The sequence below is a fragment of the Chelonia mydas genome, chromosome 4 (genome assembly GCF_015237465.2).
Source record: "Chelonia mydas isolate rCheMyd1 chromosome 4, rCheMyd1.pri.v2, whole genome shotgun sequence".
NCBI classification, from domain to species: domain Eukaryota; kingdom Metazoa; phylum Chordata; order Testudines; family Cheloniidae; genus Chelonia; species Chelonia mydas.
Window position 1 is genome coordinate 6825291 of NC_057852.1, and position 13267 is coordinate 6838557.

Consider the following 13267-nt stretch of genomic DNA (forward strand, 5'->3'; position numbering starts at 1 on the left):
GTTAGCAGGGGGCCTGGCGCCGGCAGCAGCGAGCGACCCAGCCCCAGCCTGTCCCTCTCTGTCCCACCAGCTCCCAGTGTCGCTCGGGGAGAGGGAGCAGAAGCCGGAAAGAGGAGGGGCAGGTGCTTGGGGGAAGGGGTGGAATGGGGGCAGGGAAGGGCGAAGCAGGGGCGGGAAGAGGCGGGGCGGGTCAGGGGCTTGGGGGAAGGGGTGGAGTGGGGGCGGAGAAGGGGCGGGAAGAGGCAGGGTGGGGTGGCACAGGCTGGGGCCGGGTCACTCTCTGCTGCCAGCACCAGGCCCCCCGCTAACCCTCCAGGCTGCCCTGGACCCCACGTCCCCCTGAAGTGCGGGGCCCCCAAATTGCAGGGCCTGAGGCAGTTGCCCCAGTCTGTCCTAAGGATGGGACAGCTCTGAAAATATAAGTCCAAACATTGGTGGAGCTGGGTCCACGTTCCTGAATATTGGTGGAGCACGGGCACCAGGGGCCCATTTAACTCACCGCCTATGCAGTTTTCCCAGCTCGAAGCTAGCTAACCCACATACCCTTCTCACCTGCACTGCCAGTCTGCTATTTAAGCTGCTTCCTCTCCTGCAAGGACTGCAGGGGGATCTCCTGGAAGGCGGATATTGCAGGGGACAGAAGGCAGACCTAGGGTGGAGGTGGGGAAGCAGAAAATATGGGAGTAGAAGAGGGACATAGATAGGAAGGATGAAAGTTGAGTAGGGGGAAGGGATGGAAAATGGGGTTAGGCAGGGACTGAACGGGATGCAGGTGGGCACTGGGGGAGAAGTTAGGTAGAAGGTTGGAAGCCCAGGGGAAGCACAGGCAAGGATGACACGGGGAGGAACCCATGAGGTAAGGCAGAGGGGTGGGGAACTCAGGTGAAGATGGGGATTTGGTGCAAAGCTGTAGGGAGGCAGCCGAAGCAGAAAGAGGAGAGCGGTCAGGAAGAAGAAGCAATGGAAAGAAACAGAAAGCTGGAGGAGTTAGGAGGTGTTACTGGAGGATTTTTTGTACGAGTATAGCTGCAGATAGGTGAGTTATGCTGGGAGTTAACAGAAAGTGCATCATTTGCTGGCATACAGAGATATGTTCCATTGTTTATGAATTTGTCATATCAATGAAGTTAGTGTTGTTGTACATTGCAAATAGCTCCTAGATTGCAAAGCTCTTAAAATGGTGTGAGCTGCGGGAATGGTTTGAAAGCGACTTATTGCTGGAGTTCCTGATGCCATCCAGCATCTTTACAGTGTTGCTAACCCCCCCAATTCAAAACCCAGGCATCAGACCCCCCCAAAAGTCCTGAGATTGGCCCCCAAGGCATGAGGTTTGTTTAAAAAAGCCCACACAGTTGTACTGTGGTTTTTGGTCTGTCTTGATTTTTGAACTCCCCGTGTCCACCATGTGTGCGCGTGTATGATTTAGTGTTGCCAGTGCTCCCAAATGCATAGAGTGGTGCTGGCCCCCGCTACTGGCTGTCTGGTGGTGTGGCATTCCCAGCGTCTCCCCCAAAATCTATTTAAATGTGTGTTCCCCCCATCCCTACATCTACCCACCCCCTCGCCCATCAAGTAAATATGCAGCACCCTCAGTACTGCCCCCCACCTCTGTTCCTCCAGCAGCTGCAGAAGTTCTTCACCCTCCTCCCCCTACCAGTCCTGGCATTGCAGGAACATAAGAGCGGCCAGACTGGGTCAGACCAAAGGTCCATCTAGCCCAGTCTCCTGTCTTCTGACAGTGGCCAATGCCAGGTGCCCCAGAGGGAATGAACAGAACAGGTAATCATCAAGTGATCCATCTCCTGTCGTCCATTCCCAGCTTCTGGCAGTCAGAGGTTTAGGGACACCCAGAGCATGGGGTTGCGTCCCTGACCATCTTTGGATAATAGCCATCGATGGACCTATCCTCCATGAACATATCTAGTTCTTTTCTGAACCCCATTATAGTTTTAGCCTTCACAACATCCCCTGGCAACAAGATCCACAGGTTGATTGTGTGTTGTGTGAAGTACTTCCTTTTGTTTGCCTATTAATTTCATTGGGTGGCCACTGGTTCATTATGTGGAGGAGTAAATAACACTTCCTTATTCACTTTCTGCACACCATACATGATTTTATAGATCTCTAGCTATCTTGGTCCTCTCTTTTCCAAGCTGAAAAGTCTCAGTCTTTTTACTCTTTCCTCATACGAAAGCTATTTGAATACCCCTAATAATTTTTGTTGCCCTTCTCTGTAGAGGGTGACCATACGTTCCTTTTTGGCCAGGATAGTCCCTTTTTAAAGCACGGTCCCGACTTTTTTTGGCAAAAGTGAGCGTTTGACCCATTTGCTCTTGCCAACTTCATCAGTTGGCAAGAGCAAACGGGACAAATGCCCACTTTTGTGAAAAAGTGGGGTGTGGAGGAACATGTGGGGGGAGTGAGTGGTGATGCCAGCCCCGCACAGAGGGGGAGGCAGGGCTTGGGTGGGGGGCAGGCAGGGCTCTAGCAAGCAACGATGCCAGCTCCCACCTCCTGCTGGCTAGCCCAACACAGTGTCCCGTTTTCCCTTTGGGAAATATGGTCACCCTATCTCTGTACCTTTTCTAATTCTAATATATCTTTATTGAGATGGGGTGACCAGATAACTTGCAGTATTCAAGGTGCGCACGAACCATGGATTTATATAGAGGCATTATGATGTTTTCTGACTTCTCATCTATCCCTTTCCTAATGGTTCGTAACATTCTATTCGCTTTTTTGATTGCCGCTGTACATTGAGTGGGTGTTGTCAGAGAACTATTGACCATGACTCCAAGATCTCCTTCTTGAGTGGTAACAGCTAATTCAGACCCCATCATTTTGTATGTATCTTTGGGATTATGTTTTCCAGTGTGCATTACTTTGCATTTATCAACATTGAATTTCATCTGCCATTTTGTTGCCCAGTCACCCAGTTTTGTGAGATCCTTTTGTAGCTTTTCACAGTAAGTAATTTTGTATGGAGAGGGGAGAGAGAACTGACTGACTCATTATATGACTAGCTGGGCGCTTTCTGCGCTCTCTCCAGAGTTTTTTTGGGATAGGGGAGGGGGCAGTGTTTTGCCTGCCTCCTCCAGCCAGGCTGATTGGCTGCTCTTCTCTTAGGAGGCAGGGCAGCGGGGAAGCCAGCCAATTAGAGGGGTGTTTCCTCTTGAGCATGGCTGAACATCCCACCTGACTGGGAGCTTCTCAGACTGGTTCCCTGGGGGGCTAAGATCTAGTTACTTGCCAGAACTGGCAGTAGCAGTGTAATCACCCTCCTGTAAGAAGAGCTGGAAGGATGGGAGGGGAAGTCGAAGGAGAGGCAGGACAGGGAGAGGAGAGGGGAATATGCAGGCTGGGGTGGGGGAGGGAATGAGAGTGCAGTAGGGTCTCAGAGAGGGAGGAGGGTGAAATTTGAGAGCCCTTGTGTGCAGAGGGAGAGGGAAGTGAAGGGAAGCTGAGGGGTTGAATGGAGGGGTAAGAGAGGCAACTAGAGCTGTGGTCAGGGTACCAGGAAAGAAGTGTGGAGAACAAGGAGGTTTTGGATGGTAGGTGCAATGGAGACAGGAGAGAGTAAGAGAAAGGGATGCTGGAGAGCATGGGCATCAGATACGGATTGCAGCTGAGGAAACCTGGACGTGCATGGGCGTGCTGCTCCAGGAGCATGGCCAAAGGGCAGCGCTGAAGTGCTGGAGTGCTTGGGTGGAGAAGGCAGAAGAGTGGGAAACAACTGCTCCTGGGCGGAGGCCCACAGGGGGCATTGCGCAGTTGTGCGGGATAGGGAGGGGGGCTTTCCCTTCCTCTCTCTTTAATAATAATAAATATGTGTGTATTCTTTGTATTAGAGCCCCTGCTGAGAACAGGGTCCAGTTGTACTAGGTGCTGTACGTACACACGGTAATAGACACGCCTTTCCTCAAAGGCCTTACAACTTCACCTGCTGGGTGGCCACAGGCAAGCGACTCCCCCTGTCTGTGCCTCAGTTTACCCTGCCCCCCTTTGTGTGCTTCGCGGGATAAACCGGTAAGCTCTGTGGGGCAGGGCCTGGCTCTGAGTGTAGGCATGTACAGCGCCTAGCACCGCGGGGCTCCAAGGTGCTACACGCCACGACCTCAGACCCTAAGCCCGGATTCAGGCCGCCCCCGGAGCCCTAGCCCGTCGAAGGAACGGGGGGCGCCCCCAGCCCCTCAGTGCGCGAGCCGCGCGGTAGGTGGAGCCCGCGTCCGCGCAGCCAGCACGAGCTCCGGAGCCGGGTTTTGCGTGCGGCCGCCGGCTGGCTCTCGGCTCCGCGCCGCCCTCCCGCGTCCCCAGCCCGGCTCGCGCGCTCGCTCGCTCGCTGCGGGGCTGCAGGCGGCGGCTGGTTGCCCGGCGATGAGGAGGCGGCGGCGGCTCCCGCCCGCCCGCAGCTGCCCGGCTCGCTAAGCCGAGCCCCCCTCGGCGCACGCCGCCCAGGCAGGGGTGGGCTCTGCGGGGGAAGGGGCGGCAGGCAGGCGGGGGGGCTGAGGCGCAGCAGCCCGGCGGGCCCCCGGCGGCCCCATGCGGAGCGCGGCGGCCGCGCGGCGGGGACGGGGGCTCTGAGCCCGGCGGGGGAGCGGGGGAAGGGGGCGGGGGGATGGTTTTTCCCCGTGGTCTCTCCGCGGCGGCGGCGGTGGCGGCGGCGTCTTTTCTCCGCGAGCGGCGGCCGCCCGGGGCATGACTCTGCCGCAGCCCAGCCGCTGCTCTGCTCCGGGGGGTGCGCGGGGCCGCCGGCCGCGGCCGTAACCTCGCCCCGAAGGGGGGGCCAGCCGCGGGGCGGGGAGGCCAGGAGAGCGCCGGGCTCCCCGGCAGCGCCCGCCCCTCGGAGGGGCCAGAAGGCGAGGGAGCGACTTTGGGTTATTCCCCCCCCCCACCTCCTCCACGTTTCCGTGCTTAGCCCCCCCCCACCCCACCCCGGTGCTGCGTGCGGGGGGCTGGGACCCAGCGGCCGCCCGGCTCCCATGGCCGGCTGGTGGAGGCAGCTCGCCGCTGCAGGTTGCTGAGGAGCGGACGGGGACGGAGCGCCCAGGACCGGGCGAGGACTGAAGGTAACTGCCCCTAAATGCCGCGCCCCCCCCCCCGCCTTCTCCTGCCTCGGCCCCCGCGGAGCGCAGGAGTCCCGCCTCTCCCCCCCCCCCACCCCCCGGGGGGCGCTGCACGGCGTGGGTCCCCCAGGGTAGTTTTCGCCCGGAGCCCGGAGCGTGGGTTGTCCTGGAAATAGCGCTGTGCGCGTCTCGGGGCGCCGGCGGGCGGTGCTGTGCCGCGGGCAGTGCTGGGCGCCCGGCCGGCGGGGAGCTGTGCAGGTGATGGGGCGACAGGGAGGGGCGGCGCACACTGGGGAGGGGGCGTGAAAGGAGACCCGGTGGGTTTTGGTTGTATTTTTTCTTCCTCCCCCCGCCTCCCCTTTTCCGGCTTCAGAGGCAAAGCACCGCGCCCGGCCGCTGGGTTGGTCGGGGTTCTCCTGCGAAATGCCGGCTGTGCAAACCCATCCGTGGCTGGAGACAGGGAGGGATGCGAGGAAGGATGGCCCCAGTAAGCCACCGCTTTCCCGGGCGGCGAGCGGGGATATTCGTGCATGCTGCTGAGCTGAGGGGTGGGGGAAGAGAGGTTTCCATCCTACCTTTCCCCAGCCTTTCCGGGCACCTCCTCACCCGGCACTGGGAGAGAGACACGGCTGAGGTGTCTTAAGGATTTTAAGAGCCATCAAAGCTTGTCCCCCCCCCTCCTCCCTTGGAGATCTGGATTTTGAAGCAGCCCCTTTGCCGGCTACGGGAACAGGACTGGCGTACAGCAGAGCGAGGGATGTGAGCAAGAGGGGCCGGCACAGAAGGGTGGAGGATGAAAATTGCATCCCTTTCTTGGGCGCTCTTTTTATTTGCCCATTTAATTGTTTATTTGCTGTTCCCTTGCAATCATCCTGTGACTGTTTAACTTGGAAATCTGGTTGCACGGCTGCTGATTAGTACAGGCGGTGAGCCCGGTAGAGGAACCCGTCCGCATATTCTAGTCTAACAAAGCTCGGCGCATTTAGTGCTCGTGAAGATGTTAGGTGCAGCGCCCCAAAATCTGCACTGTGTCCCTGGGATTTTGTCTTCGAGGGCTCGATCTCATTAACAGACTTAAGTACAATGTCGCCAGTGGCAACAGTATAGCCCGGGATAGGTTGTTTTGTTCACCCCCCCCCCCCCCCGATGCACAGATGTTTATATTTTTGCGAGAGAGATTAGGAGGTAGGTATAAAAGGAACCTCTCGGGTAGGCTTCGTGTGTGATTTTTCTCTGTGGTAGTTAAAACAATTTGTAAACAGCCGAAAAAACGAATTGCTGTGTATCTCTGTAACAATCGTAGCTACAGCCAAAACAACTGATGTCTGTTGTATTTACTTTCCCATTCACATTACTGGTGAGGAAGTATTAGAATTCTTGCACTCCCGGTTTGGATTCCATGCAGCCAGTTGCTTAGGAAATGTGGAGATGGGAAGAGACAGGGAAAGGGGGAAAATGCCTTCTGTGTCTTGCTATAAGGCAGATAGGCAGCCTGCTAGTTTATGATTGCTTTCTGTATTTTTGCACGGATAATTCCAAAGCATTAGATCAAGATTTTCAAAACCAAGCCAAGAAAAAAAAATCATTCTTCAATGAAGTCTTTTGGAGGCTTCTCCGTTATCATTTTGAAATGCTATCTAGTAAGAGAGCGTAGCCAATACTAGCTGTTAGATATTGAGAAATAGTGTGTGTTTTGTGGAGCCAATATATCATAATTTCCAGGGTTCGGGGTACAAAAATGCTTCCACTGTGTATTCATTTTGGAAAAATTCTTCTACAGTTTTATGGGCTATATAAGGTATACAATTTAAAGGGACCGCTCTCCAAAAAAGAGAAAAATCTACCCTGTCCTTATTTAACAGCAAGAAGAGAAAAAATTCCATGTATCAGTGCCAGTGTTTGGTTACAAACTTAAGGTTAGTGCTCTATTATGATTTGTTTTTCTTAAGGTAGAACAACTCACCTCAAATTTCATTAGCCACAATATTAATAGAGGTGATACAATCCCTTTGTTGTGATTCAAACCGCTGCTGTTTTGGTGTTTGTTATAAGTCCGTTTTCCTTATTTAGCATAGAATACTAAAGGTAACTGTATTGTCTCCTGTTACTACACCAAACCAAAACAACAACAAAATGAACACAGATGCAAATCCTTTGCATATCGATTTCCACATGTTCTGAGGTTCTTAAAAGGAAAATATTGAATTTTGACTCACCCCTCACTCAGATTAATTAAGATATAGTTTATCTTTTGGAATGCATGGGGGAGACAAAACATTTAATATTAGTATAAAGCGTGTTTAATTGCAAGGCAGGTTAGCCGCAGAAAATCAGTGAGCTATAAGTTTTGAATATATAAGCAATTTAATACTGTTTAGCAAGCGTAAGGTTACCAAGTCTCCCTTCAGCTGTTTTTCTGCACAAGGTAGGAGTTGGTTGGAGGGAACATGGAATGATTTGTTTCTCAATCTAGAAAATTTATCCTAAGTGTGTCCAAGGCTGTACATTTGAAGATTTGGTATCATCAATGTCCTTTGTTTCCTAGCAGCGTGTGTTCCATAGTATTCATACATTCCACAGGTTGTGATGTCATCTGGGTTGTGTCCATCTCTATTGTAGGGTTTAGCCGAAGGTGATGTGGTAGGAGTGCTTGAGTTTTATTCCCCAACTGATCTTGTTAATTAAAGAATACAGCACACACCCTGTTGCTTCCCTGAGATACAGTTGGTTCTATTGTCTGCAGACGATAAAAGAAGTGATTGCTTCGTTAGGTACATGTAAAATGTGAGCAGAGTTTAGGTGAAGATGTAAGACCTCCCATTGAATCTACTGACTGGACAGTGGTACATTTTGCACGTGTTACCACATAGTACGTTACAAAACTCCTCAAGGTATTTCACAGCCTTGTGAGAGAAACCAGATTATTCTTTCCATGAAGCCTAAATTGGAAGATCTTTAAAAATACTTGTGCTAGATGAAGCCTCTTACATTTAATGGTTTTTTTTGGAGGTGTGTGCTTTGTTCAGTCTCCTTTTTGGTGAGTTTATAAAGGTGTGGCATGGACCTCTTTAGCCAACACTGTTATTTTATTAAAAATAATTTCTCTTGATCTGAGAAGATTGAAGAACATTAAAATAGATTTGTTTCCATTATTTTCTGATTCATTTAGGAGTTATGGAAGTGACTAATCTACAAAACAATTAAGAATTAAGGATGGGCAAACTGTATTAGTATTTGACGTTTGTATAGCATGCCTGACTTACACACTTAGTCAGTGTGTCCAACCAAAAATATTTTCCCTGCCCTGAGGATTTTTCACGTTGGAAGCATGAATAAGTACAGTGCCAATAAAAACAAGTATGAGGTATAGAGAAGAGTGTGGTCATTGGAACGGGAATGCTCCCTAGAACTGGGGACATTTCATGAACTTTTGATCTAAGTGCATGTGGGGAGAAGGGGGAGGGCTGGTGTGCGTTTACTAGAGGTTTATTTTACACTGTCCATACCTGAAATAAGGTGCAAAGACAGGTGAGGGAGGTGGGACTGAGGTAGCAGAAAGGGCTTATAGGAAGAGACAGGGTGTGTAGCGTGGAGTTTTGGCCAGAAACGTTACCTGGAGTGCAATCGGTTCATTTAAGTTTTTTCACATGAGTGCTGGCTCCATATTTTTCTTGAAAAAATTAAGTTGCTCAGTAGATGTGAGAGGGTCGATGCTAGGATCTAGGGTGATTCTGGCTAGAAAACTCATTCTCTTGGTATGCTCTATCTAGGGAAAATCCAGAAATAATACTAAAAATTTGATCTCAGAGATGCTTAGGTCAAGCTGAGTGCTGGGTCTCATAATCTTAGTAGCTTATTGGGGAGAGTTCTGGGGCTGTTGAATAGCATAGAGACGCACAGAGACTTGCCACTCTCTTGCTGTTTTTAAATTTGTTAGTCTCTAAGGTGCCACAAGTATTCCTTTTCTTTTGCTGTTGTCATTGGTTGGGCTGGTTGTTGTAGTGGGATTAAGAGGCACTTACTACATGTGTAAGAACTCAAATGACCTCACTCCAGTTCCTTGAACTTCTAGCTGTTCTCTGCTGATGTCTTTTTCCTCCTACAGCTGCCCAGTTGCTATAGCAAGAATACTGAAAATGCACTCTATCCATATCTATATATAAAAATTTAAATGTTTACAGTGTGAAGAACCATGTTCTAGGCTTTGTTTGTAGCCATTTACTCTCCTATGGGATATTTGTAGAACACTGGAACATTCTTTGTCATCCTTAAGTATGGCTATGCCAGCCTCTGATACAAAGTTTTCACAACTGCTGTTTGGCAAGCTTTTCAAGTTACAGCTCCTAACTCCTTATGTAGACACCTATGCAAGTTTTCTAATTTTCACAGGCGTTGAGCATCCAGCGGTAACCAATGATTTTTGAAGACACTCAGAGCTTCTGTGTGCTCAGTACATCTGAAAATCAGGCCACCTACTTTAGGTGCCTAAACAGAGCTGTAGGAGCCTGACCATAGGCACCCACTTTTAAAGTCTTGGCTATTTATCTATAGAGAAACTGACTTATACTCAAATCTTTGATGTGATTCCTCACAGCCTAAAATTGTATTCCGTTGTCCGTACTGTAGCTCTGAGTTAGCTGTAGTTGGAGTAATGCACAAGATACCTAGTTTAAGACACTTGTCATTTGTCATATTCCTGTATGCCGGCCATGGTGCTTTAAAGTTGGCTTGTGCAGGGACCAACTTGATTTTAAGTTTTGTTGTCCCCAATGAATACTGGCTTCTAGCTACAAATTCTTCATTAATGTCAGCAAGAAGCAGTTTCATTCCAGACTACGCTTTGTGTAGAGTGCATATGTATATGTGTTCTTGCTCCCTCTAAAGTCACCAGTGGCAAAACGTCTATTGAATTTAATGCGAGGTTAGAGCCTGTAATTAAGTATCTATGGCAGTATGGGGCCAACTGGGAGATGTGAGGCAGAAAAGAAATTTGATAAATTGATGGGCCCATTGTGCAAATTGTGAGTTCCTCCATTCAGTGGTGTATATGAGGAACTTGAAGCACGAAGCCAGCTTCCAATTTCAGCTGCAGGATGGATGTGTTGGTCAATTAGCACACCAAAGGTTTGTTTATGGTAGGGTAGAATCTTGCTTGGCAAGCAATCAAAAGTTAAGTTTCTCTTTTCTGGACTACTTTTTTGATTGTACAACAGCACTGTCCAATGGGATTTATCCTAACTGATTGAAACCACCATTCATTTCCTCTAGGAGAGACTGGGATAACTTGGTGTACATAGACTAAAACAAAACACATTTTTAAATGTCTTTGTTGCGGATCATGGTATGGTACAAATTAATACAATACAATATTGCAGTTCTGCCACCAGTTAATCAGAATTTCATTGCCACGTTTTTTCATTTATACTTCAAACAATTTGCACACTCTTCTAAGGGAATACGATTTAGTTCAGCAAGAGTTGGATTGGACCTTGGGGGTTGGAAGGTGGGTGCGTGTGTGTATAATATATATGTATGTGCATGAGTATATATTTGAACATATAAACCAACAGATCATTTTGTTGAAAACTTGAGCTGTTGGAAAATATTGTGACTTCTACCACATCATCTGTAGTTAAACACTTCAGTACAGAAGTGCCCAACATCTGACAGCATAGTCTGTAGAATATATTGTGTGCAATTGAAACAAATTCAGCTAGGAGACCTAACACAGATCAAGTCTTCAGTTTCTGGTTTTTCGGAACCACTTAGAATGAACAGTCAAGATGGAGAAAAGAATATCTATTGATCAAAATTGAAAAGGACTGACACTAAAAGGAGACCTAGCTACAGTATTGTTTCAAATGTATTTCTATATATTTTCAGCATCACTGTTCTAGGAGTTGATATAATATCCTTGTAAGAAGCAATATTTCAGTCTTAATGAACCAGTGTAAATAATTGAGAACTTGAAGTCTGATCTGTGTATTTTTAAACCTATAGTGAGAACATATAAATGAAAATCAAGATAGGTTGCATTTCATGGGTCATGAAAGGAATCTTGCTCGGAGGAGAGTAAAGCTGTATTTAGAAGCAGTGAGTCCGATATTAAATTACACATGTAACTTAAATGCCTAATTGTCATTAAGTTTACATAGCATCTGTTAAGATATTGCATAACAATGTCAATTTTATGAAATGATACCTTTTATTTGGTAAATAACACAGTCAACATTTCAGTGATTAAGCAGGAGGAATTCTAGTAATTATAAACTGAATGCTTCAAATCTAACTTCCATTGTAGTCAATAGCAAAACTTTGACTTCAATGGATACAAGGTTGGGCCCTTGGTTTAATTTTTCTCACTGCATTTGCTTTGAGCAGATTAAGCCAGATCCTCAACTGGTATAAATTGGCATATGCTGATTATACCATCTGAGAATCCGACCCACTGTATCTGAACACAGCTATGGGAATTGACTGTTTCTGAAACTTAAGTCAAGCATCAAGACTAAAGGCCTGATTCTATAAAGGAATCTCCATGATTGTGATTTTATGACCATGCGGAGTCACACTGAAGTCACTGGGACAGTGTATTGGCATAAGGGTCTTTGGAGGATTACTGATTTAAAGTGTGTGAATATAAGTGGCTCTGTTATAATTAGGTCCCTCATAAGGAGTTGAAATGTTTGATTCCAGTGCCCCAAAAGCTGATTTCTCCTGTTCTGAAGACTGTCCTAAAGGAGGTGAACCTCTGAGCAATTTGTAAATCTCCCGTAAACTACTTGTGTGTGTGTGTGTATAATGATTTTAAAAACATTATGTAGTATGTGTTTTAAAAGATGTCAGCCTTCTCTCGAATGACCCTTTCACCCATCCCCCCCACTTACCAGCCAAGTAGCTAATTACAGATGTAAATCTGCTGTTTGAACTTTTGAAGGGGACCCTCTGTTAGAGGGATAGGAACGCTGGGCTAATCCAGTGATTTCTGTTAGACGTGAGGTAACGTTATTTTTCATTCTAACTATTGAAAATGGAAACAAAGTGCGGCTAGTGGAGAAGCTGTAGCTCTCTGTTTTCTGTTTTCAAGATGCTTTCAGTGCTTCATGGAGAGAATTGTGCGGAGAGAAAATGTTTTGCTGTTTATTTTTTCCTTTGTCCCTTCCCTTATGTGTTAAAGATGTAGGTATGAAGAAAAGAAAATCTTGGGTCAAAATGCTCAAACATGGCTGAGTGAAGTTATTCATCCAAATTTAAGCACTGATTTTAAAAGTGGCCCAATTTTCCGAAGCACTGAGGAGCCACAGATTTCGTTGAAATCTGTGTTGGCCCTTGTTTATGTACTCCTGTAGCCTGTTTCCACTCTGGAGTGATTGGACCCAGTCCATCTTCCATTGTGGTCAATGGGAATTTTTCAGCTAGCTTCAACTGGAATGGGATTGGAACTGTAATCTCATCATGAATGTAAATTTCACAGCTACTAATGGTGGCATCGGAGGATTGACTTCAACCGAGGGATATATTGCGAAGAGCCATGAATCTTACGGAAAACTTTGGGGAAAAAAAAGGTTTAAAAAACGGACAGTGACACATCATTTTGACAGTACCAGGACTTTTGTGTACAAACCATGTTTTGTTTTCAAGTTTATCACCAGCTTTTTAAGCTTTGTATTACTGAAGTTAATTGGAAATCGGCAAATAAATAAATAAATAAAAAAGATTTGAGGGATTCCTTCAGTGGATGGCACTCATACCCTAAAAAAGTTTGCTTACATCACTGTTGTAAATCAAGATGAGACCTTGCATCTCAGATTTCAAAGAGGATTTAAATCAGAAAGGTACTACAGGAGTTCCAGAGTTATACAGGTTTAAATCTGAAATAAGCAAATTTCTCTTTTTATGCAGAAATGAATAACATGTTTTTAAAAGCTGGGGATAAAACATTTAAATTAAACGGCTGTATCCATATATGTATAGATCTGCTTGCCCACTGGGATGAGGGAAAGGCTGTACCTTAAAGGACACTAACACATGGAGATTTGGAGCAGTTGACCTTTTTTAATGTACCAGGTTTGTTGTGCTAGAGTATGCCACAAGAAAAGGGAAACATGAAGTAGAAACTACACCCCTGTTCTGTTTGATTGGCTTGTATTGCTGTTTACAAGTCCCGCAGAGGCAGTGTGTGTTGCTATTCAGTACAGCTCCAG

At 47.5% G+C, this 13267-nt stretch overlaps 1 protein-coding gene across 35 annotated transcripts in view; it reads left to right on the plus strand.

The window, feature by feature from the left end:
• Positions 1 to 4623: 4623 nt before the first annotated feature.
• The window catches only part of ADGRL3 (adhesion G protein-coupled receptor L3), an 806525-nt gene continuing 797881 nt past the window's right edge, over positions 4624 to 13267 (plus strand). For 12 of the 35 annotated variants that reach the window (XM_037896545.2, XM_037896549.2, XM_037896555.2 and 9 more), the window contains exon 1: positions 4628 to 5066. The gene's annotated coding sequence lies outside the window, so the exon portion shown is untranslated. Of the gene's footprint in view, positions 5067 to 6875; positions 6980 to 13267 lie in introns of those variants that run through there. The other 23 variants (XM_037896575.2, XM_037896573.2, XM_037896571.2 and 20 more) reach the window with 4 other exon arrangements.